Genomic DNA, 26,256 nt, shown 5'->3' on the forward strand with positions numbered 1-26,256 from the left:
CAACTTTAATATACATTTTTGAATGGACTTACCAAAAGAGATCATAAAGTACATCTTAAAATAAAACTGCCTATTCATAAAACTAAAATATTAATCTCTTAAATAAGTCAGCAAAAATCATTATATTACGTTTCCCAGTTAAATGTAATTAATGCTTTAGAGTATCACAGACTGCTTGATAAATCAGAGATGTCAGAAACTCTAGCGATGTTCTTTTCTAGTAAATAATTCTTTTCTTCAGTAAATAATGGTGGGTCAAACACAGTAACTTCTTCACATAAAGGGATTTGCATATTTTTTCTGCAGAGTAACTATAAAATAAGTATCATTTTTCATGAACCAGGAGTTCATTTTGTATATGCTTCCTATGTTTCCTACATATATGCTGAAAAATATGTATTTCCATTTAGAGTATGTAGAAGACGCAAGCAAGAGTAAGGTAATAAAAGGAGATCTAGTGTTTTACCAGTTCGTGGGGAATGAAGGCATTAGAATTGTTAGAAAAGGTTTGCTCTATTATTCAGAGCTACCCAGAGATGCAAGGCTTGGTCTTCTGCAAGAGCCTTTCTTTTTCAGGATTCACTGTTTCTGTGCGTTACACTGAAGATACAGAAATTCTGCAGTATGATTACTGGCAAAACTCTTACTTTCCAGTTAGAACAGGACTGGCCCCATGCACTTTTTACTCTTAGTTAGAAGATCATTGTAAAAGACTTTCTATTGCACCACATGGTCTCTAGTCATGAATAATACTAACAATCATTCTGCTTATAAGGGTGTAAAAAATACAGCTTACCGCTTTTGATAGACATTATGCTGTTCTTTCCAGTAGTACCTGCCATTCTCACTTATGATCATGCTGTTAGTCAGAACTTTAAAATTTTGCTGAGTGCATGATCATTAAAATGATAAAAGCATCCTCCTCCTACTGCTATTGATTTTTCCACTGAATTTTCAGCATGAACATTTTCTGCCCCTGAGAGCACTCCAGCTGTGCTGCACAACAGGATAAATAACACCTTTCTGTTTCCCTGAAAAGCTACTTTCTTCATCTTCTGATCTAACTTCCCAACTCCAGTTATTTTTCTCTACACAAACCAGTTAATGGATTAAATGTGAAAAAAATAGTAAGAAACAGTCAAATGAAAAGGAAAAAAAAAATGAAGAAATTATTCAGAAGTTGTTAAAGATCTTTCCAAGGTTAAATTGATACATACTCTAGATTTCATTTTTTATTTTAAAGGTTAAAGGGTGCATTTGCAGTCTGTGAGAAGCAGGGCTTTCTGTTTTGCAGTGATTCCAGCTGACTTCATAAGGAAGGCAAAGAAAGTAGGGGGGGAAAAAAAACAAAGTGAGGTGGACAGCTCTTTTACTTTGGCTTTAATGTGAAGATGTTTGAGGCTTCTTGGGCTTAGTTTACAGTCAGATTGTGTATTTCACAACTAGCAGATACAGCTCTCCTAAATATGAAAGCACAATGTTGTCTGCATTTTCTCTGAGCAGTAGGTCACAGAGGTTTTTGTTATTTCATGTATCATTCAAAATTTAGTCATTCTGTGAAGTGAGAATATACTACATCTTTCTCAGTACAGAGCAGGGAAAAAATAGTTGTTTTGTTTGCTTTTCGGCAATACACTTGATTAGACATACATTTTGTTGCCATTATGCTGCAATGCCACGAGTTACTTCAATATATCCATGAATTAGAAAAGAAAACTAGTCTTTTCTTGATTTACCATGAATGTGTTCTTTGCTTTTCAGGAACACTAGGCCTGGATTTCTGGATTTGGCAACATCACAAGCACACCTAACTCAAATTGAGTAGGTTATGATATTAAAAAATAAGAATAATGTCCCTGGAAGGAAATAGAAATACTAGGGCATTAGTAGCTGTGTATGCTCTGTGTAGTCCATTTTACCTCAGTTGCTCGTGATAATGTTATCCATAATCATTATCATGATGTTAATACATTTAATTTATGACACTGCAGACAAAAAGATGTATTTTTAATTGTAATTTTCAGTCTCTGTGGTTTACAGTGGTTTTCATAATCCCCAAATTTAAAGGTTGGTGTTGAAATATAATGCAATACTTGGTCAGACATCTTAGTAGAAGCAATGTTTCTTGATTGCCTCTAAGTAGACTGGGCCATTATGTATCCATACTGAGCTGCAGTCAGCAGCAACGTCAAGATGAAAACAATGCTCTTGGAGAAAACCGCAGCCTTCCGGAGCTTGGGTCAGACTCTCATGAGATTTCAGGTTACATGTTTTAATATTTAATCAAAATTAATATTTTTTGTAACATCTAAATATTGCAAAAAATGCATTTTCATTCAATTAAGAAGGTGCAATTCAATGCGTATTTCTTTGTAGCAAAATTGTGGGGACAGTCAGAGTGGGAGGACAGAAACATCGCTAGTAGGATCACACAAATTATTATTTCATTTGTAGCTATGCTTTTGTTTTCCATGCCTTAAAAGTCCACTGTGCAGCAGTGACAATGTTATAGAGATCGCATAATCTATATAACATTCGTATAGCATTCACACCACCTGACTTTGGGCACCCAAACTAAAAAGTTTAGTCAAGTACCCTTCATAGTGTTTTCCAGTCATTTGACACAATTGTAAAAGTACTTTGAAGAAAATTATGCTGATTTCTTCTTTGGCTCACTGCCTAAAGGGTCTCTCCCTCTCTAGTTTGCCTGTAGGTTGAACCTAGGGAGACCAGCCACCTTCTTTAGCCTGGTAGTTGTGACATCTCTCAGGCTAGCCCAGAGATACAATGCAAGAAAACAAAATACTGTACATCTTTGCACCTTGCTCTCTCAAAGTAGCTAGGAAACACCATGTCATTCTCCTGTTCTGCAAGCTGTTAATATTCTGAATAAAAATAATCTCTGGTGTTTCAGACAATATAAACGAAACAGGAAAAAAAAAAAAAACCTTCAACTGTCATAATATATATTTGAGTGTGACAATCTGTGTTAATTCAAAAGTTCTGTACTTCATGCTTATATTCGTGACCTACTTAAGCCCACTTTCTGCTACAATGGACCCCATCAGAAACAACAGAACAGCTGCCAGTTGCAAATGTAAGAAACATCATTTTATAAACCTTTTGCAAAGTAGTAAGAATGCTTATTTTTCTTCTCAATTCTTAAGATACCACAGTGATTGCACAAGCTTTTTCCTTAACCTGCATATATTCAAGGTACCACAAACTGGATTTTTCTCATTAGTATCTAGTGAGTAGTTCTTGCTGAGCCCAGGATGTCTCTCACACAGATTAAACTTACAAAAATTACTTAGATTAAGAGTGCTATGAAGGCAACTCCAGTCCCAAAACCCAAACTCAAAAAGGCTAATGACAAGCAAATATTTTATGGGAAGGTGAGAATAAGATTGATACTTAAAGCTATTAGGTGATTAATTTCAGTGCTTCTGCAAGCTGTTGTCAAAAAGACTCCATGCCTTTTTGTGTACTGCTGATCTTGTTCAATAAAATTTAGATTTTAATCTGCAGGAGAATTGATGTTGTTCTGCCAGAGTAGCAGCACGTACTCCAGAAAGTCTTCTGTTCTTGGCACAATGACACTAGCATTATTAACTTTTTGTGTTATGAAATTTATATCTTGCCTTGAAATTACAGACTGTTTTACTTAGTCTAATTTTATATTGAAATATGGCTAAATCAACACTTGAACTGTCCCAGAGCCAGAGTTCTAGGCCCCATTCCAACCTGCACTTCCCCTTTGTTCCTACAAAATAACCCTTTTGCATGACTGGCCAACAGATACCCTGAAAATGTGCTCCTCTCTGCTCAGCTTAGTTATGATAAATATGAGGGATGCTATGTGTTGCTTACCCTCTCTCTTCCCCATTTTTCTCACAGAAAGTTGAGTCTGTGTAAATATTTCACATGTAAGTATTGTTTACTTTTTAATGTACGGGCATGGATTTACGTTTTTATATAATGATTATTTAATATATGTACTCAAATATTTACATGTAAAAATTTTTGCACGTTTTGTACGTGTATGGTGAAATCTAAGCTGTCAGTGTCCTGGGCTTAAAGCCAGCCCCTCCTACCTCTACATCCCTCTATTTTTTCTTCTATATTTTCTTGCTCTTTCCATTTGCCAAATCTATACTTCACCTTTCATTCCCTCAACCCTTCCTTCACTAGCCTGCTCAGTGTCACTTCTCTCTCTCTCTCTTTTTGTTTTTAATGCATGACACACAAGCTTTCATATCCACTTCTTAATACCTCATTACTCTGCGTGTAAGTGAAATCAAGTCTTCTTTGGGGTAACACAGTCAGTACACAGACACTAATAGTATCATTTAAAACATTTTAGAACAGTATTGCTGAAAACTATGCTTGGATGGCTAAAAAACACTGCTCTTGTTAACAGGATGCTTTTCCTGAGCCAAGTGAGAGAAAAAGTCAGTGGATCTTTACAATGAAAGGTACAGAAACATTAGGAGGAAAACGTAACAACAAAAAAAGTCAGAATGTGTTTTGGCATTGTAAGTTGTCAGTGTGTTGCTCTGACAGCACTGAAGTCAATATCAATTTTGACATCAACTTTAGTGGGAAAAGCCTATGGTTCATCATGAAAAACTAATATATATTTTTGTTTGCTCTCCGTGACAAACCTATGAAAATATATTACCCCCCATCTGGCCGCAGCATATATATGCTATTTACTTTAGAGTAGCTCCTCTTCAAATCCTGTACAATCCATATTCTGCAGTTTATGGCTTCAGCTTTGGGCAACAACATGAAGGTTCTTAAAGCACTGTATACCTATGTGGGATACTTATTTTACATTAACGTAATTAAAAAACCTGCATAGCATTTTGAATCCGACACTTCTCTTTAAAATTTCAGTAGGAGTCCAGCTGAACATGAGGAAAATATACTTGTCTAAACTACTATATCTTATCCTGAAAGCACAACATGACACCTAGAAGGCAGACTACCTGTGGTTAAATTAGAGGTGACATACATGAGTGCATTCACTTATTAAGAAACTAAAGGCGATATTATATCAAGTCCCTAGTTTCTTCACTGAAATAAACAAAGACATCCTAACCCTGCAGTTTCAGGAAAAATAATAATAATAATAATTCATAATACTCTGTGATGACTCTTTTTTGACTCAAAGAGGTCCTCCAGATATTTTTCACTCTGTGCGCTCTGGATGCAATGAGAGGGAAACCAAGATAACATACCCCACAAGCTTCCATGTGACTGTGACATTTGTCAAAGCTGTTATATTCAATGACAGCTGAAAGGTCTGCAGTCATCTGATTGTGCAGGCAAGTGAATCCTATTGTCATCACTCTGAAGTCTAAAAACTACTTGGACCTATGCCAGAAGCACTGGCATAGCAAAGTAGCATAGTTTTAGCAAATGCAGTGGTTTGATAAACCGATATTGCTAAGATCTAGCAACACTCAGGTTAATGACTGCTGTTCTGTGGTCTGCTTCCCGATGCAACATTGTTTACAGATTAAAGAGTAAAGGTAATATTTAGACAGGTCATTTTGGGGTATTGCTGTTGGATGCTTGTTCATTATTATTTTTTATTATTTTTTTCCCCTCATTAAAGTAGCATGCAAGGAAACTGGTAGAATATACTTCTATATATCACAAAGAAATAAGAGATGTTACTCTTGGGACTTTTCAGACAATATTCACTACTCTGAATCATAAAACATATGATTTTGCATTTAAACTCCCTGAGAGTAAGGAAAGAATGAGACTGTTTCCACTGGGATAACATTTAAACTATCCAAGTAAATGTTTAAGTGAGTGCTGTTGAGTTTCTTATCTAACTTGGATGGTGGTTGGAATAAGTGTTGAATCCAAAGAAGACCAAAGAGTTATTTTAGCTTCAGCTTTGCCTCTGTGGGTGACCTTCTGTCTTGACTAAGTCAAGAACAAATATCTCACTGACTGCAACAAAAACGGTATTTCATCCTGTTTGTATCATTAACATGCAGAAAAATACACTCAAGTTTTGACAGACTCTTTACACAATTTATCTTCGTCTGGCCAATGACAGAACTGAACTTTTCAGGTACAAGATAAGACAAAATGCCTGCTTCTGTAGAAACCTTCATAATTTCATACAAATTAAAGCCAGAGATATCATTAGATGTTCTCATATGTTAGGCAAGTACCACTGTCTTCCTAAGATGTGAATGCAGAATGATAAAGAAAAATCTGCAGAGTCTCAAGCAGCCCACAGGGTATTGCAGCATACTCCACACAGGCAGCCGAAGGCCTCAAAAGCTTCTTTTCATGTCTAACCCCTGTTGTTTCTTTAGAAATTTCAATTACTATTTTGTCTGTCCTTCTGAACATCAAAAGCCACTGGGTTTCACTTAGAGATGCTCTATCAGGTGGAAAAACTGTAGTTAGCAAAATATTTCAGTCTTCAGAAAAATTAAAGCACAAGCTACAGGTGAGTACAGCAGACACTAAGGAACCACTGGTGCCTGAGGCCCCAAACAGATGGAGATTCTCCCCTACCATTCCTGCACTTCTCTCTGAACTTCTGCAAGGCCAGGGGGACTTCTCAGCTTTGACATCTTTTTCTTCTTCTGATCTACATCTCTTGCTGAATTCATCTTATAAGCCTCCAGGCAATAACCAGAATATCCTAATGGTACTTGGAGAACGGTATTACCCAGATATACTAATCCCCTACAAAAGGACCTTAAATAACAGGAGAAACAAAGAGCGGTAAAGACCTAATGGGACTCTGGATTTTTAGTGCATATACAACCTCTTGCTAAGTAAGATATAGCAGAGGTGAAGATCCCGTCCTGAATCAGAACATGGAGTGTTTTTCTTTGCCATTGGCACACACTGATATCTGCTGTTGTTAGCCAGAAACAAATACTATACTGCCCTCATTATCACCAAATCTAATGCATATTTGTGTATGCATTTTTTTAATTGCTCCTTACCAAACCAGCATGTGCTGCCTTAAGTATCTTCTATTCATGATCTCACAAGAGGGAGAGAAATATGACAGCCTAATCTAGTTGGAGTCCCTTACTGTTCATTCTTACTGAAAATAACCCTACCCAATACTGAGCCTTCATATCTACCTGACAATTTTATCAAAAACTGAATAGAGCTTTTAAGTGAAAAAACTTCAACTCTAAAACTACCTCTGTAAACACAGCTTGCCAGTGGTAATACAGCTTCCCAATAGCAATAATAAGGTAATGAAAAGCAAGTAGAACATAAACTGAAAGGTAAAGCTAAGCACCAATGCAAGACGGATATGAGTTAGCTCATTAGTCACAATTTTGTAGTCTATGCAGATCACAAAGAAAGCATTAGTTACTAACATCAAGCTGTCACAAAACAAGAAAAAGTATACTTGGATGCATAAACAAACATGACATCTGTAAGACATCAGAGAAATTTCTCCTAATTTATTCAGCATATACAATGTTTCAGCTGGAATACCATATCAAGGTTTGGTCACTGTATTTCCAAAGAAATAAATTGATGGAGTTGAGAGGATGATAGGAAGTTACAAAACATGATGCCCAAGAAAACAAAGAACTGAAATCATTTGGTTTGAGAAGAGATACATTTTGAAATATATGTTGATTTGAGCCCTGCCTGGTCTGAGGTGAATAAGTCTTATTTGTTTCAGAGCATTTTCAGGGAAGCCTGCGTGGAAATAGGACATGATGCTGTATCTCTTTGATGCTGATTTTGAAATATCTTAAATCTTTGAAATATCATTAGAGGGAAAAAAAAAAAAAACAAACTGATTTTAAATAACCTCCACCAGTTTCAGCTTAGATGATATCTTCCAGGTATCTTTTTTTCTGAAGTTCCTCAAAAAAAAAAAATCTTTAAGGAACTAATGATCATGATTCTCAGGTTGTAGGAAGAATAGACACACACACATACAAAAAAGCGTAAGGGAAGGTCATCACCTACTCAGCCAAGTAGCTAAAACCTCTAGTACATTAAAGATACTTACGAAAAATATCAATTCAACATGTAAAGTAAGTTTTAAATATCCGTTTCTCTGAATTTTTGAATGACACTCATTTCTAGATCTTACTGGTATTTTTTATAATCAGAATAAGAAATAACACTTTTATTAAAGCATGTCTCAAATCATCATTGTGCATTTAACACATCGAAAAGTAGAATAGGTGTGATTAAAATTGAATTTTGGTTTTGAACAACACCATCTGTTACATTCAAAATATGGGGTGCTACAAAAACTCTTTCTAGTGAAAGTACCTAATCTGTTTCATTCATGGACCTCTAGAGGAACAGTATTGCAAGAGCCAAAACAGCATCCATTGTTTCAGATCCAGTTCCACCTGGCCAAAGGGAATCATCTGGAACAGAAAATTAACTAGAGTTCTCGCTTTTAAAGAAAATTATTTAATACAGGAATAGAAAATAAAACATTGCCTACAGTTGAGCTTGTCAAATATAATTTATCAAATACACTACCCATTGATTTTTTGTCTTTTTTTCCTTGACTAGTTTATTTAAACAAATACTTATGATATTGAACCAATACCGCAGCAGCCAAAATAATATTTATCAAATAAATTATTTGATAAATAATGGCGGTATTATTTAAATTCCTTAGTCAACTATTTATTTATTTGTTTGTTTATTTATTTTCAGCTAGGTACAATTTGTGACATGGAATCAAGCTGCCTAAATACAAATTGATGATGCACACCAAATGATAATAGACAGTAGCGCTTAGGGGTAAGATTTCCTTCTATATGCCCAGTCCAAGACAACGGGAGCTACCTGTATAGAAACAGTGAGCATTCATGACTGCATCCAGAGTCAATCAGAATCAGTCCTGAACATGTGCAACACTACAGAATTATTAACCTCTCCACAGAAAATTCAAAAGAAGAAAAAAAAGCCATCAACTCAAGAGTAGATTTATAAAATTAAGCATGCAAAGTTCTCCCTTTCTTAAAAGGAGCTATCAATGCTTCACTCACTAGTACTTCAATGTTATAAAATACATTTGTATTATTTCATTTTGTATTATTTGTATTATTTCTAATGTACTTAAATATTGTTTAGTGAGCCTTCTGGGCTGGTTTAAGAAGAAATTGGTATTTCTTTGTTCAATGCATAACTCAGATATTGAGCTTCAAAAATGTTTTATGAACATTTATCAAATAAACAGGCTGAAAGCAAAGACTGAATAGCTGCTTATTGAGACAGTAACCTTTTGGCAATATACTGATTCTGTATTGAAAGAGTGAATATAGAGTATAACTAGTTCTGGATTTATTTTACTTTATTTTATTTTTGAGTGTTTGCATTGTATTACTTGGAGGAACAAACATACAACATGGTACAGAAGGCTGAGCCTAGGGTGGAGTAGCCATATCTAAGGTCCCACGAGTGTGGATGTCCTGTTCTCCCAGATCCTTGTTGTGGGTCTGAACTGGACATGAGGGTCTGGAGCCATGTGTTGCATGAATGTATGGTATGAGTGTCACATAACAGAAATTTTTAAATTTAAATTGCCATTCACCCGCTACTCCCATCCTGCTTAAAATAAATTCTACGTTATATACCTCTGACTAATGTAGCTTTGTTCTTGTGACCATCCCACACAAAATTTGACCAAGTTTTTAACACTGAAGTCCCTCCATTCCTTGTGGGAATTGGCACTGAAAATTTAATACTGGATCAAATACCTATTTTTTAAATTATTTTTAATAATTTAGACATGTACTTAATAATTTTATAATTAAGTGGCATAAAACTCCATTTAATATTATCAAGGGATCAATTTATTGATCCCTTTTTTAAAGTTAAATCAAACTAAGTATACATGGGGCTGCATCTTATTCAATATAGTTAATTATTCACTTCAAAGTTAAGAAAAATAATAGTTTAGATGTTAAAAATATGTAACTGCAAATGTAGCTGTAATATACTGCATCATCTCACAATCACAAGTTGAACTAAATGACTTGCTCTACTGTAAACAAATACAAATTTGTTTTGATTCATATTTTGTCTTGTACCTCTTTGGTGTTTGTTTATTGTTGTTTATTTCAAAAACAGAACAGATAAATAAGGCAAATATTTTATTTTCTATGCCCATATGATGATTATTCCCATATCTAAGAAAGTGGAACTTGAACTTGAAAATTAACCATTTTGCCCTTCTTTTCTTAATAAATAAATAAATAAATAAAAATAAACCTCAGATGAGTTAAAAAGAGTTAAATGAGTTAATAAACCTCAGCAGTGAGTCTTACCTAAAAATCTCATTGTCTCAGTTCTTACTGCTTTCATTTTGGGGCATATTTAGAAAACTTCATTTCATAGTTGTTATTTCTAGTTGCAATGCAACTCCTAGAGGCTCAGAGGTACTAAACTACAGGAATACTTGTCAAAGTGGTAGTTTACCTAACAGAAAATTTATGAGATCTAACACTGTAAGTACCAAACAATAATATAAATCAATCTTATAAGCTTTCCGTTCTGAGTGATTAGGGCTAACACTGGTCCTTACCTGCAGCAGTCCTTTTATTACGTTGTGTGAATTTATTTTAACACCACTCTCAGGACTGGATGTATGCCCAGATTTACCTCAGTTATTTTCTCTCTGAAGTTGTTTACTAACAATATGACTAGTCATTAGCTGTAGAAATCCAATCAAAAAGATGAAGCAAATAGAAGCAGAAGCCCTTCTTGCTTGATATGTTTGATTGATACAAAACAAAACAAAACAAACAAACAAAACTTCATTTTACCTGTGTGCAAACTTTTGAATTTCAGATTCTCTGTGGCTAAGGCACAAACATTTCTGTGAGAAAGAACAAGACTTGCAACTATATATCTGAAATATGGAAACCCATACACTGATACTCTTACTGTAAAGTTATCTATATTTCCATAATTACAAAATGGATGACTGTGGCTGATAGCACAAATTCTGTCTCTATTGTATCAGTAGTTTATTCTTCTATAATAATCATTCATACACATAGACATTACTATTCTGATCTCCAAACAAATCTACACAATATTTAGATATTTTGTTTGTTTGTTTCTTTACAATAAAAGCTTCGTAGAAGTAATTAATAATATTTGCAAACACTGAAAGAATGGACTTTGGGTTATGTTGTAGGGTGTCTCTTGAAAGCAAAGATGTTCTAAATGAAGCTAAGATTGTTTTAAATCTACTTGATCCACAACCTGAAAGATTTTTCCTACATGAGCAGGAAGGTGATCGCAGAAAGTTATCAGGCATAGCATGCAACTTTCTTCCTGCTTATAATAGATGCAGTTTTGTCAGGAGAAATTGTATGCCTCTGCTTTCAGCTGATGGTGTCACTGACAAATAAAACTGCAGAGTTTACCTAAATATCTGAACCACACACACAATTCATGATATTACTACTTTAGAGCTCTAAATATGGTGTTACCTTGGGTGTCTAGCACAAATGATAAATTTTAGAAAGAAAAAAAAAATCATTGGAGAAGACTGTAAAGTGAAGGAACAGCTCTACTCAGTGAATGCGCCAGAACAATGAGAGAAAGACCTGCAACCCTACACCACAGAAACACCAAGTCCCAAATTATCCCTAACTGACTCTGAGTGACTGAACTGAGAAATTGGCTCTCAATATTTGAAGGGCTACTAATAACTCAATTTTGGGTAACAGTTATCTCTGCCTAATGCTACAACTCACTCATCCATAAAAGTAGCAAATATCACAACTGTTAACTACATTAACTGAAAATAAACAGTTGTTTAACAAAACTGCTAATGACTGTTTTAACTTACTATATAGAATTTAGAAACCAAAGTAATCTATAGTATTAGCATGATTTATCTATATAGTTTCAATTACTTTGGATCACCGTTATACTGCAAATTCAAGAAGTTAAAAGATTGCACGCTATAGTGAATTTCTTCTTTATGAATTGCTAATTTTTAGCTTAATGGAAAAAAACATATTAGAACTGCAATATGCCTGGCTGGCTTGTTTGAGGCAAGTGGGATAAAGAACCATCTGTCTTTTTTCCCATCTTAGATATAGATGGCACATGGACCAGATGGAATTGATGTCTCAACCCCAGAGCTCCAAGGTGTACAGTAAGGGGTAGAAAACAATCACTGTAGTTTGGCTGTAGCTAGGGAGAAGGACTGTGCAGAGTAACAGTGCTGCACCACTACTGGGATCTACAGGTTCTACACTGGCTTGTGGACAAAACATCTCCAGGAGGCATTTCTTGCAAATAACCCAGTGGTGATCTGAAGGAGACACACAGTCTTGACTTGTTCTCACTCTGGTGTTCATATGCATATTTCTGCATTTTATACCCTTTGATCTGTAAAGCACATTATGAGAGATTTAAAAAAAAAAAAAAAAAAAAAAGATAACATCCAGCAATTAGACCAAGAGAAAATTACAAAAATATATGCTAACTTCGTTGGTGAGATTTTGCTGTTTCAAACATATGGCAAATTAAGGGTCTCACTCTGCATGTTCAGAAGCACCCTGCATTGCAGCCTAAATAAATGCCTGAATTCTGCTACCTTACACTCATGTGAATCCATGGCAATTGCCCTGATAAATGAGATCTCTCCAAATTTACTCCAGTAAACAAAGACAGCAGAACTTAGCCCATGGGGAGTTGAGGGTAGTCATCATCTTGTAAGAACAGAGCCAAAGTTTGGGCATTTCCACAGCTGAAGACGGTAAACAAAGCATATACTGCCACTTATGAACTAAATGTCACTCCTAAAACTGTCTTTACTGTAAGCTTGCTATTGCTTGTTTCGCCACAGTCCCTATAGTTCCACATAGTAACTATAAAAATTAGATTTCTACTCTAAATATTTAAATCCCAGTCAGACTTGTTAACATTTTTTGGAGAACAAATACAAAGGAGCCACATGATTACTCTGATTGTTCCGGGCCTCACAGGAAGGTTTTATCAGCTGTAAGTCCTTTTGTGTTTCTGGGTATAGAGATTTCTAAGTAATTTCAACTATAATGTGTTCTGGGATAATCTCATTGTTCCAAGAAAAGCCAGTTACAACACGTTAGTAAATTGCTGGGTACTGGAGTGTTATTCCCTTCCATTTTTTTTTTTATTTTTTTTTTTCTCCTGCAAATAATTGACAAGTTTATGAATCAAGGAGCATCAGGGAGTTAGACTTTTTCAAACATTTCCAGTGTTTGAGCTGACAGTAGTTTAGTTATTAGCACTAAAATCTCACGGTATGTTTTCTCTCAGTTATGATTAAAATTGAACATACTAACAAAAACTATCCCAGGTCACTGGAATTCAGCAACTTCTGACAGTCACTTAAAATTATTTTGCAATTTATCTTACAAATGAATTCAGAGGTTCTTATCCACGTAACACCACCACTGCACTAGTACAAAAACATGTAAAGGCTTGATGTTTATCACAACAGCTTTATAGTCTAAATGGAATTAAATATGACCAGAAAAATAATTACCCAAAAATGCTAAGCAATCAAACAGAAAATACTGATCTGAATGTTCAGGTTAACAAGAAAATCACATCATTTTACAAATTAAATAGAGCCTAAATGAAACTTTCCAGAAAACATGAAATTGGTTTCCACTGTTGCCTTTTTATGCTAAAACAAGCAAAACAAAACAAAAACAGAAAAGTCTGTGGATTTATTGAGACAGGTGAATAAAGAATACTGCTAGTGCTAATAATAGTCTGATTATTTTCCTTCTCAGAAAATCTGCATATGTATTATTTACTTCATTTAATTTGTTGGCTTAGCAAAAAATTAAGAACATTGTTCTAAGTACTGCTATATTGATCTCAGACCAGTCTTATAGGCACTTGTGTCAGTTGATACAAAATCAATTTGATCTACTTTCATACTTGAAATCATATTTTATTAATAAGAAACACTTAGAAAAAGAAAATACTTTTTGAAACAAAATCACTCTGATCCCTCTTTAGGAGTTCCATTAATTTATAATGTTATTTAGACATAGAAAATTGTTCACTTTTATCCTTTCAATGAATAGGGATTTGTTCCTATGACTATCAAGAAAAATTTCTTCAGGCGAGTTTCCTGATACCTCATAGCACATTCGTCATTACAGAAAATAAAAACTTATTTTAAACAACCTCAGCATGGTTATAGCTGCAGGCACAATTTGGCCAACAGAAATTTAATACCTGTGGAAAACAAATAAATATCTCTGGTTGCTATTTGCATAAATGGCTGTAAAGGAGCCATATGTTTATTTAACATATATGTATAGCTTTTATTAATTGAACCTAAATATTGGCAGTGTAAGTCCCTTGGAGCCATTACATACAAGTGCAAATCTCCTGTGCCAATATTTAAAAAAGAAGTGACTAAAAAACCTAATGCAATATTTACATTAATTACACTATTTTTTGAAGATCACACCCAGAGAGTGGTGGTCAATGGCTCTGTGTCCAGGTGGACCTGGTGACGAGTAGCGTCCCTCAGGGGTCTGTCCCGGGACTGGTAAGGTTTAATATCTTTCTCAACAACATAGACAATGGGATCAAGTGCACCCTCAGCAAGTTTGTGGATGACTCTAAGCTGAGAGGTGCAGTTGATACAACAGAAGGAAGGGAAGCCATCTAAAGGGACCTGGACAAGTTTGAGAAGTGGTCTCACATGAACCTAACGAGGTTCAACAAGTTCAAGTGCAAGGTGCTACACCTGGGCAGGGGCAATCCCAGACATGAGTACAGACTGGAAGAAGAACTCATTGAGAGCAACTCTGCAGAGAGAGACTTGTGGGTTCTGGTGGACAAAAAGCTTGACATGATCCAGCAGTGTGCACTTGCAGCCCAGAAGATGAACTGCATTCTGGGCTGTATCACCAGAAGAGTGTGCAGCAGGTCATCGGAGGGGATTGTCCCCCTCTGCTATGCCCTTATGAGGCCCCACCTGCACTGCATCCAGGTCTGGGGCTCTACACATGTGGACCTGTTAGAGCAGCTCCAGAGGAAGGCCACGAGGATGATCAGAGGGCTGGAGCACCTTTCCTATGAAGAAAGGCTGAGAGAGTGGGGGCTGTTCAGCCCGAAGAAGAGAAGGCTCTGTGGTGTCCTCACTGCAGCTTTTCAATACTTAAAGGGGACTTATAAAAAAAGATGGAGAGCAACTTTTGCTCAGTCAGATAATGACAGGACAAGGAGGAATGGTTTTAAACTAAAAGAGGGGAGATTTAGATTAGAGATTAGGAGGAAATCCTTCACTCAGAGAGTGGTGAGGCACAGGAGCAAGTGGCCCAGAGAAGCTGTGGATGCCCTATCCCTGGAAGTGTTCAAGACCAGGTTGGATGAGGTCCTGGGCAACCTGATCTAGTGGGTGGCATCCTGCTAGAACTATATGATCTTTAAGGTCCTTTGCAACCCAAGCCATTCTATGATTCTATCATTTTTGATGTCTTACTTGACAAAATATTGTTCTAAACTTAAACATTACCATAAAATACAAAGAGAGATGGTGTTCACTTAGCAACATAATGGAGAAGGGTGGAGGTGAAGTGTAAAATAAAAACTACAGCAGTTAAGGCAGCTTTAAGCCCTCTCTTTGGCCTCCTAGGAGACCAATAACTTTGCAACAATAATGACAGCTACAAATGACACTTGTCTGATCTTCTAGCCCTTCCTCACACTGCCAAAAATATCTGCCTTGCTCAGGGCACCAAAATATCTAAGTTCCCTATAGTACAGAACAGTATACATTTTCTCATTCAGTGGCGATCTCTCCAAATTCTCTCGTTTTGTCCCTACAAAATGCAGCAAAAAACATTTAAATCTGATGAACTGCTTGATCGCTTCTAGTGCTGAGTTTTGGAGAAGAAAGGAGGAAGGCAGATGCCAGCTTCCCTTTCTACTCTCATATATTTTTGTAACTGCTTTGGCACCGGGCACTCTAGTTTGAGTCCTTTTTTTTTTTTTTTTTTGAACAAACAAGCATGCATTTGTCATAATTACTCCTTTAATTTATGGTTCATTTGCATGTTGTAAAATGCATCTGTAGAATTTCATTACAATTTATGTTTATTAAAATACTGTATTCACCCTGGAGTCTAGAGAATTGTGGTATGTTGTCCCCAGCTTGTAGCCAAATGCCCTGGGCCCTTGGAGCCAGCTGGTGTTGTCTGCATCAGGTACAGGGCAGCACCAGCCTTCCCTCCTGGAGGTCCTGCAGCCTTGCCTCCATCACTTGTGCCCCAGCACCTGGTACCAGAGTCTTACACATTTCTCTCACAGGTCTTGAAATCTTTGGCTATATTCTGTGCGCCATTTGAAACCAATGAAGGGTTTTCTTCTCAAATAAAGATATTCCCCTTCTTTTTCATTTTTTTTTCTCCCCTCAGAAAATGAATAAATCTCCAAAACCAAAATAACTCATTGCCTGACATAACCTGACTTGTGTACTGCATAAATCACTTATTTTCTGCTCGTTTCTCCATCCATCCAGAGGCTAATCTGTCCCTGTGTTTACATGTATTCTTCTAGCAAAACGTAAAGCTCTTGATGGCTGATGTAAAAGGTCTGTTTGTACTTGAGACCAGCAATAGTGCACTGTGCTGAATACAAGTTGTGCTATTTACAGAAGTCCCTCTGTGGGCCAGTGCCTGGAGTCAACGGAAGAACTATTCTCCCTCCACTCCACCTTGTGTGTACTGACATCTAAAATAAAGTAAATAATGAAGACTAAGGAGTAAAATGTCACAACCTGTTTGAGGCAGTTTGTTTGGTATATTACCAGACCATAATCCACGTTTGCAATTTACCTATATGTAGATCAGGACAGAGGCTTACACTCTGTGATAGATCGACATCAAAATTTTGTCATTTTGTTGGGTTCTTAGGAGAAAGGAAAGTGGAGATTAAGCATCTAAATACATTTTAAAGCATTAAAAGGGCAAAAGAAGAGGAAAGTTTGTATCTCAAGACTTCTTTTTCTCACTAGGGCTCACTCATACTTGAAACCACTGGAAAATAAAACCAGGAGACAGTTTGAAGAACCTATGGAGGATAACATAAGGACAAAGAAATACTCCAAAATGGCTGAGTGAGCACTTCTGTTTCCATTAAGATAGAGAGTTTTTACCATACACAAAGAAAAGGAGCGAGAGCAAAATCTTTGGAGTTTCTCTCAAGAGCTGTTTGCTTGAATCAGAAACTATTGCTTTAAAAAAGGAAAAAAAAGAAAATTTAAAAAAAAAAGGAAAAAAAAAAAAGCATAGATCAATTATATAAAAGCCCCAAGCTGGGACACTGTAGATAAGTCAGAAAATTGATAATCAGAAATAATTTTGGTAATATTCTGGTTTGAGTGATTTGAGTTAGTAAGAAAGAGAAAGAGAAAGTTCTTTTTGAGGCTGTTTAGTGGACTGTGAGACGCTTCTGGGGAACCATTTAGTATGTATTCAATTTGCAGTGGACAGTACTCCACATGAGGCCTGCAGACAGCAATCTCTGTAGACCAGCTGAGGGTGGAGACAGTATGTATGTCTCCCTGAAGTAGTTCTAGCACAAGGCAAGGGTGCCTGAAACAGCAGCACAGACCTATTCAACTTCTGTGGGAGGGAAAAATGAAACAATATTGCTGGTAAATAAAGCAAAAAAACCCACAGCATGTATCCTTAAGAGTTGTCCAGATAAAATAGTTTCACATGCACCTGTACTGACAGAGGACTTTCTCTGTTCTTGAGAAATTACTTTTGGTCTATAGCAGTAGGATTCTGTAGGAATAAAGTACAAGCAGGGCAAAAGAAGGAACCTTAGTTTTTCTAAGCTTAGTGTTCATAAAATTGGTTTGATAATAACTGTAGATTCATAAATGAACTACAGTGAATTATAGTTAAGTTCTTACAAAGCTTTTGTTTTATAAAGATAGCAATTTAAAAGATTTTAAGAAATGCTTATACACAGAAGTCAAAGCAGTTATTTTCACTTGTGCTTTAAGAAAGCAGATCTGCTTGTGTGCTTCCAATCTTCTTACTAATAAGTAGAACACACAGGGCAGGGGTAAAAGAAAGGGCAAGAATATGATTAATTTCAAAGCAGAACAAGAAAAACAAGCCAAACAAAAATGTTCTTGTAACTAGTGTTACTTGTCAGTCTTTTCATCTTTAGCAGTGGGTAGGGAAAAAGAGAAGATATTGGCAAATCAGATAATCGTGAAAGAAAAGAACTACTGTCCCTGAGCAGAAGTTGTTGAAAGTTGAATGAGAGTTGAATAAGAGGTGCTTACAGCATCTACTTATTTCTAAATATAACTGAACTAAAGAAGAGAAGGCATCCTTCCAAGGCCATTAACTCCAAATCTGCAGCTTGTATCGCATTAACTCCAAACAGATACATCTTTATGAGCATTCAGAAACAAACTCTTGTCCGAGTGGTTGTAAGGAGAACAGAAAGGCATCAACAAATTGAAATAGTATCGTTCTTCAATTTGGAAGTCTACTATTCTCATCATCTTTGTCACTATAAAAACAAAACATGCCAGAATGCTGGATATTTTGAGAGGGGTTTCCGGCATAGAAGGATATTATACTGAGGTGAATTACAAGTATGCAGGCATGAAATCTCCCAAAGAGTTTAGACTGTGGGTTCATTAGCATCATGAAAGTATTCCACGAATGAGTTTACAAGGCTTTGCAGACATGGATGTACAACCAGATTGAAAGAGTGAGTGCAAAGAAAATTGAGCTAACCAAGTTAGTATACCAGAGAAAGTGTGTCGTATAGTTCATAAAGAATCAGAAATACAGTACGCACACCCTAATGTTCACAGAGTTAAATATTGCAAATGGAAAGAGTAGAAGAAAGATCTAAAACTAGGAGTCTTTGCCTATGATAATTTTTCCCGAACATTTCACTCAAGGGACTGCAAATATCAGAGATGACACTCAGAATATCTCCTCAGATTTCTCTTTTACAAATTCAGGACAGCAGTTTACCATGGAATATTCATGAGATAGAAATTGAAACAAAGAAGTAGGTGAAGATCCTGAGATACAAATTTTACATTTTTGAGTTCCAGCATCCGATCAAAATCAGAGGAAAAGATGTACTTAAATTTCTCTTTGCTCAAGAATATACACACAACCATTTTCAGATATAGAAGAGGTCAGAAGAAGAAACGGAGGGGAAAGCAATAGCATGTTGGAGCTAAAAGTCAATTAGGGTTGAGTAGTCTCTGAGGTCACATGAGCTACGCACATCATTACCATATAGAAATGCCACAGTAAGCACTGAACATGTTGACAAGCACAGCCTTGTACTCTGTGGTCTTACTAACTTGGATCCCACAAAGAAGATAGACTTTTTTTATAGCAATGACACCAGGATAATTAATCTAACCCCTCAGCTGAGCTGTTACATTCACACTGATACACCAAAAAGGCTGTGCTACTTACTTTTTGAGAGCTGACTTGGATTTATTCAGAGGATTTCTATATCTAGCTACAGTTATATTCACTTACACCGTAATTTACAAAGCACCACAGCTGTGGACCAGCCCATATCATTCATGTCCTCTGCTCTACTCCTTTAATATTGAAGTCATAAGAGTAAAATAACAATGATTCTTCCAAAATGTTGTGAAAATAAGATACTAAAAGTAAGGATAAATTGTATTGATACCTGAGAATTATCACAGTTGTTTCCATATATGAGAAATAGGAAAAGGTGGTGGCATTTTCTTTTTTTTTTTTTCAATTTATGTTTGTCTTCATAAAATATTTATATGTTCTCCATTTTGATACCACATACAAATATTGTACACTCATGTACACATTTATATTTTAAATTAAATTATATATTTATATTATAAATTAATTTTAAAGTTCAGGAATTTAGGGAATATAATGGCACCCTACAATGAGAGAGCTACCTGGAATTATTTGGAAGGCTATGTATGCTTTTATTGCACCTACAAGAAAGTCATGAAAAGGATCAAACGAATTTCAATATCAAGTACTTTGTATAAAGATGAAAAGATCAAGTATTTATTTGCCTCTGCTTCATGAAAAGATTTTCTAAAACCACTTAATGAATGGAAAAGTGAGGGGGGAAAAAAAAAGAGCATCAAGATATGAGAGGAGGCTAAGCAACAAGTATTGTAGGAAGTGCATGCAGATGTTAGTGATTACTCTGCCTTTGCAAAATGGTTATACTTCCATTTGTTCTCAGTGTAACATTAAGAGCTTGTTTCATAATGCAAATATATTTTAGGGAAGCATAGAACAAGAAAGATTTTTTTTTCCAGTTATTTTTTCCAGAATATATGTATTTGCATATAAACCACACAAGATGCACATATACATATTTTTATATATATCCCACCTTTACGGAAATTGAAATTTTATTCTGCAAAGTAAAGCTTTTTGAAAAAATGGATGCATTCCTTCACAGTTCAGATTACTATGCAACTGCAGTGTTTAAAATACACTAAGCAAATTATTGCAGCAGTGTGTTATTTACTGTAGAACAGTGGGTTTTAACTCTTTAATAATTACAGGAGAAAATAGAGCACCAAAAAGCAGAAACTCCAATTTTGGAGTTCTAGCAGTGGAATACACATGGTACTGTAACTTAAGAGTAATATATTTGCTTGCTGGCTAGTCCATAGTGCCAAGAGAAAATTGATCAATCCCTAAAAGAAGATTCTATAGATTAACAGTACTGTGGAACTACTAAGAAACAACAGATTTTGTCTACCACTATTCAAGATGAAATGGTTCCCACAACCTGTTTCTGTCTATTTATGTCCCACACACCTGTTCAAAAGAGAAGAAACATGTCTAGGGAGTCAGACTTGTGCTTTCTGCTACAGATAGTTTTACTCACCATATGCTAACCATCTCACACCATCATCCTTCTTAGTGTCAAGCCCTGGTATTAAATCCCATTTTCAAATAGCACTCTAGGATGAAAATAAAAATAAAAATTTAAAAATAGGAAAAGGTGAAACAGGTTACTTGAATATCTATTATCTAGGAAATTTTATTTGCGATAACTAATAGCTTCTTTTCAACAGCTTATGAATTCAAGAAAATACAATCTTTGTTCCTTAGATGCTGATATCTCTCTATATATACCTGTTATATTTCCTTCGTGGCATCCTGGAACTCTGAGAGCTGTTAATGAGAATGAATGGGTAAATAAATAGAGAAAGTAAGTGAAGATTCTGAGAAAACCTCTCTAGTTAGAGATGATTATTTCATATTTTTCAATATGTTGTTAGGAGCATAGAAGCATTTAGAGGAACAGTATTTACTTTTAGCTGTAGAATATGCTGTTTTCATTGGCTTCTGTTTTCTGGATCTGACTTCATTCATGGCATAAGCACAATGCAACCATGTAGGAATACAGACTTATCCTGTCCTGATGTGGGTCTTTTGAAAACTTTTGAAATGAATGAAGTTCATGGTTTTTAGAGTATTGCATTTTAACCTTCACATACAAATTAATAATCTCTAAGAAAAGGCATATAATAAATATAATTTTCTATGCCTGCTAAGACACTTTTAAATATTAAGTATTATTAATATGAAAAATACACATTCATTAAATGGAAAACCTACTAATACTTATCTCTATGAAACAGGAATTTCAACAGAAAAAGAAAACAATATTGAATACTGAGTTGGAATTCCAGGCAGCAGTAATATATATTTTTTTCCATATTCACAACCTATTTGATTGCAAAGGTCTACATATCACAGAAAAAAAAACAAAAACCAAAAAACTGAGGTTACCTTCATTATATGTAATAGAAAACTGACCATAGCATAGCAGTATCATGGTCATCATATTTCAGGCAATACACTCAGAACACAACATTAGCTCATCCTTCTGCTACATCAGAAGCCATCTCTTGACAGAAGTCAATAGGAGCTGGATAACTAATTGAGTTTAGAATACTGAGAAACTGAGTTCAACTAGATCAAGAGATGAAAGGGAGAACAATTTTATCTTTAGGCAATTAACATCTCAAATGGGCAGCAGAAAGTGTAGAGGAAATAGGAGACAGTGAGGAACAAGATATAAGCATCCCATAGTTTTAGTTGAAATTATAATGAATGTTTAGTTATTGACCAGGTTTCCAGTAAGACAGGAGTTGTTGGGTTTTTTTATCCTCTTGATTCAAGTCAAATGCATGGTGTTGGGATATTTTCCATTCCTTAAGAAAAGCAGAGTGTTTTAATTTCAACAAGTGCAAATCATAAGGTCTTTCATGAAAACAAAGGAAGAAAGAAAGAAACATTGCTTTGCAGTCACTTTAGCAGCCATAGCAACTTCTCTCCATAGCAACCATTTCTTGATGCAGTGGTAAAAATGCTTACAGAATTATCAGCTCATTGAGCTCATCTTTCTGCTTGGTACATTAGGAAGATTCTGTTTCCTTTAGCATCCAAGCAGATAAAGAAAATCCTCCACTGGTATTTCAAGAGTTCCTTATGCTACACCAAGGGAAAAGTTTATTTTATTGTTTTTTATTTTAAAGATGACTGACTGGTGCGTGAAGTCAGTCCTTGTTAGGAGCTCAGTCATTAAAATGCTGAAGTTCTCTGATTGATCCCAAAAGGATTATATCACCTTCAGTAAGACAAAGAACAGATGTGGAAAGGAGAATATGATAGAAAAGGAATAAATCCCATATATGGGTGTCTCACCAGCTAGAGTTCCATTGTTCCTGAGCCCACATCACTCACCACTCAACAGCTCATCTTATAGTTCAGTCCATATCTAGTAAACAGAGGTACCCCTTGAGAAAGTATCTATTCATGCTATGAGAAATACAGATAGGAAAGTGAAAACCAGGTTCTAAACAAAACAAGCAAATACACGAGATGTTCTCAGGAATAACACTTATTATACTAAAAGATATGTTCTGATAATAAATCCAGATAAAAAGAAATGCTGGAAGATAGTTGTGATTGTTAATGTTGTTTTCAATGTACAAATCAAATTAGGAATTTTTGCTATCATATTTTCATAGATGAGATGTAAAAATAGCATCTGCTAATTAAGTCAAAAATATCATATTTATCCCCAGAAAGATGAATGTAGTCCTACCTCACTTGAAGGAGGAGCGGACCATGCTGACTCAGCCACCACCTCTTCACAGGATGCAGAAGTACCTCCTGATATGGTGAAAGCATATATTTTGTGAACTCTCACGGAAAATTTTCACCTTATGCCACATTTCCCAGGGCAAATTTGTAGCAGAAGTCTTGGCAGCTGATGGCGATCCATCAGAATATTTTAGCATGAGAAAGGAGAATAGTTGCTATGATTCTGATCCTGCTTCCTACCTATACAGCGCTGCACAGAAGAAAAGAGTTCAAGATATGGCTACCATATACATATGTCTGCAGACAGATCTGAGTTTCTTTATGTGTGTACCAAGTAAGCTGGGCATAAATTTATTCTGGCCTGGAAAGTAATGCAAAGATTGCTCTGTGTGGACTAAACCATTCCAAAACTCAGATGTCTGACTGAAAGAAAACTGGACTACTGTTTCATTAGGTGGGGCTTTGTCTTGTGTGTCTCAAGAAAAATTTCATATCATATGATTATGTCTTCATTGTCTGTTCTGCTTTTTTAAAAATACAGTGGCCTTACTATTGCTGTGATAATGTGACACTGAATTGTCCTGATGTGCTGGCATCACAGCTGTAGTTAGTTGGGCAAGCAAAAATTCTGTTCTTGAGTCATGAGTGTGAATCTGAGGAGTTGAAGAATGCAGAATACTGAGCAGAAAAATCAGTACTGAATCTTTTACATTGTTCATTTTTACATAAATTCCCCAGATTGAACAGTTAAAAGATTTTTAAACTAGTAATTGGAGATACTACGTAAAAAGCATTGGTCTTGGGGTAATTATGAGACTGGCAGTAATAATTAAGAGAACTGACATTTACCCTATAACCTTAGGTTACAAAGCTAAACAGCTGAAGAGAACAGCAGACACCCTTAAATACTACATTTTGAACTCTCTGTAGATTTGGGAATGCAAGGTCAGCAAGATAGATAGCTTTTCTACTATTCTCATTTGCAAAATTCCTTTTATTTCATGAGAAATGTAAAAGTGATTTTTCATGGAGCACTTTTCCTCCTTAAAAAGCTAAATTCTGGAGCAAATCTTTCCAACAAGGGCTAGATCCTATATAATACACATGGCTGGAAATCAAATGGAAAGCTTAATTAATTAATGAGAGTTATGCTGGTAAGTTAAGAATGGATTTTATAGTGTACAAAAGACTGAAGTTAGAAATTTTTAGAGCACTGTGCAGCTGCTATTTTAATAAAATTAAAACTTTTGTTGTTGTTGTTGTTCTTGATATTTTAAAGGAGCAAGGTCTAATATCCAAAAAAATCCATTATAATCTTTGTACTTTAGAACCAAAATATCAGGTTAAATTCAGGCCCTCATTAGCATAAAATGCATGTATCATCAGTTAAGGATGAAAATCATCAAATGAAGAAGTGTTCTTTACTTGTCAAATTATAATGTAAAATGTCAAAACACATTTATGAGTTTTATGAACTTGCGGGTTTTTTGTTTGTTTGTTTGTTTTTTTGATTTGTAATAGTGGCAAAGTACAGGCTGGATGATTAAACTGCTTTTAATCATTGTTTGATTTGAATCATTGTTGGGAAGCACAGTTTAGAACTGAAGATTGACTCTTAAACATCTCCATCCACGTCATCCATGTTGCTGCAGAGCTTTAACACTACTTCCACTGTTTTCATAGGGAGGAGTATAACATTGTCCTATCCGGTGGAGACTGATGGGGTGTCAAAGCCTGCCTTCTGCCCTCCTCAGCCATCAAGGTCCTTGTATAGTGTTATCTCCATCCAGTAAGAAATGGTATAATTATTGCTGTTATCCAGTAGCCCATACCAAGCAATCATCCGTTCTGAACTGATGAAACCAAAATAACAGAAATGCAAAAGAGAGGGTCAAAACAGGTGGGAACAATACAAATGTAGATACAAAGTATAGATCAGACAGATTAGAAGATGAGGGCTGTATCATCTACTCTTTATATTTCTTTGACAAGATTTTATGTTATTTATATTTCAATAAGTAATTAGAGAGTCAAATGCTCTGAAATTCTAAAAAGCTAATCTTTGATTAATAAGTAAGAAGGTGACAGGTGATTTTCTAGGTCTAATATATCCATTTAGTTATTATACAGAAAGCTTGTGAACTTCGATAGGGGAAAGTCTTCAGGCTAGGAAAGCATCTATTTCCTCTCACCTCCCTGGTGGAAATGGTGTTTAGCTTTCTCTGAACTATAAACTCCTACAATTGCCCTTCTGTGCATGCATTCCTGCAAAAGCAGAGACTAATCCTGAATGCTTTAACTTGATGAGTAAGCGGCAACACAAAAACAGTGACACGCCAATACACAGGGCACAGGAATTCCATTTCCCTCCCAGAAGCTAAGATCTTGTAAATTTAATTTAGTTCCACATAACATTGGGGAAAACATATTCTTAGTCTTCCAACTGCTTTTCATTAAATGTAAATTTTAATAAATTACATAATCTTTACACAAAAGTTGCTTAACTGAGTGTTATCTTGGTTGAAAAGCTCAATTGTTAGGACATGACAGATTTACACTTCCTTAGACAACTGTAATTCCTTTGACATTGTGCTTGTGCAACACAACAGGATCTTCAGCTGCAAGACCACATATATTCACCACAGGGTGTTGTCTCTCTCAGAACTAAAGCTGCATAAGAAAATACAAAAAACAAATACAATCCTTCAAGTGTTGGTCTTTGCAAAATTAATCTTTCTGGACATTTTCTTGTCATGCTTTTTCAGTATTCCTTTATATATATGTTTTTGTAGTTAGCAGAAGAATATGTATATTATTTTTAGAATTTACACTCAGAATAAATTAAGCATTTTTGTATTATTTGGTTTCACATGGTAATAACCTAGCATAAGCCTAGCAGCTCTGGGTCAAATTATTTTAATGTTTTTCTTAATGCCTCTAAAACTGTGCCTGGGAACATATACTGCATATAATAGAGCATAATCAGACCTAAAACACAGTCAGTACTCTGCTAGTGTTCTCTAAAACATGGCTTTCTTGGAATTTAAAGGTCATTTGAAAGAACTGTAAGAAAATCTGCCTATACAAAAAAATCCACATGACA

The 26,256-nt window shown here is 35.5% G+C and overlaps 1 long non-coding RNA gene across 1 annotated transcript in view; it reads left to right on the forward strand.

The window, feature by feature from the left end:
* LOC308195083 overlaps positions 1 to 25,413 on the forward strand; it is a 252,908-nt gene extending 227,495 nt beyond the window's left edge. The window contains exon 18 of the long non-coding RNA XR_013951253.1: positions 23,135 to 25,413. This is a non-coding gene — a long non-coding RNA (uncharacterized lncRNA). The remainder of the gene's footprint in view (positions 1 to 23,134) is intronic.
* Positions 25,414 to 26,256: the final 843 nt, after the last annotated feature.

This window comes from Anser brachyrhynchus (assembly GCF_964034855.1).
Source record: "Anser brachyrhynchus genome assembly, chromosome: 4".
Lineage (NCBI taxonomy): Eukaryota > Metazoa > Chordata > Aves > Anseriformes > Anatidae > Anser > Anser brachyrhynchus.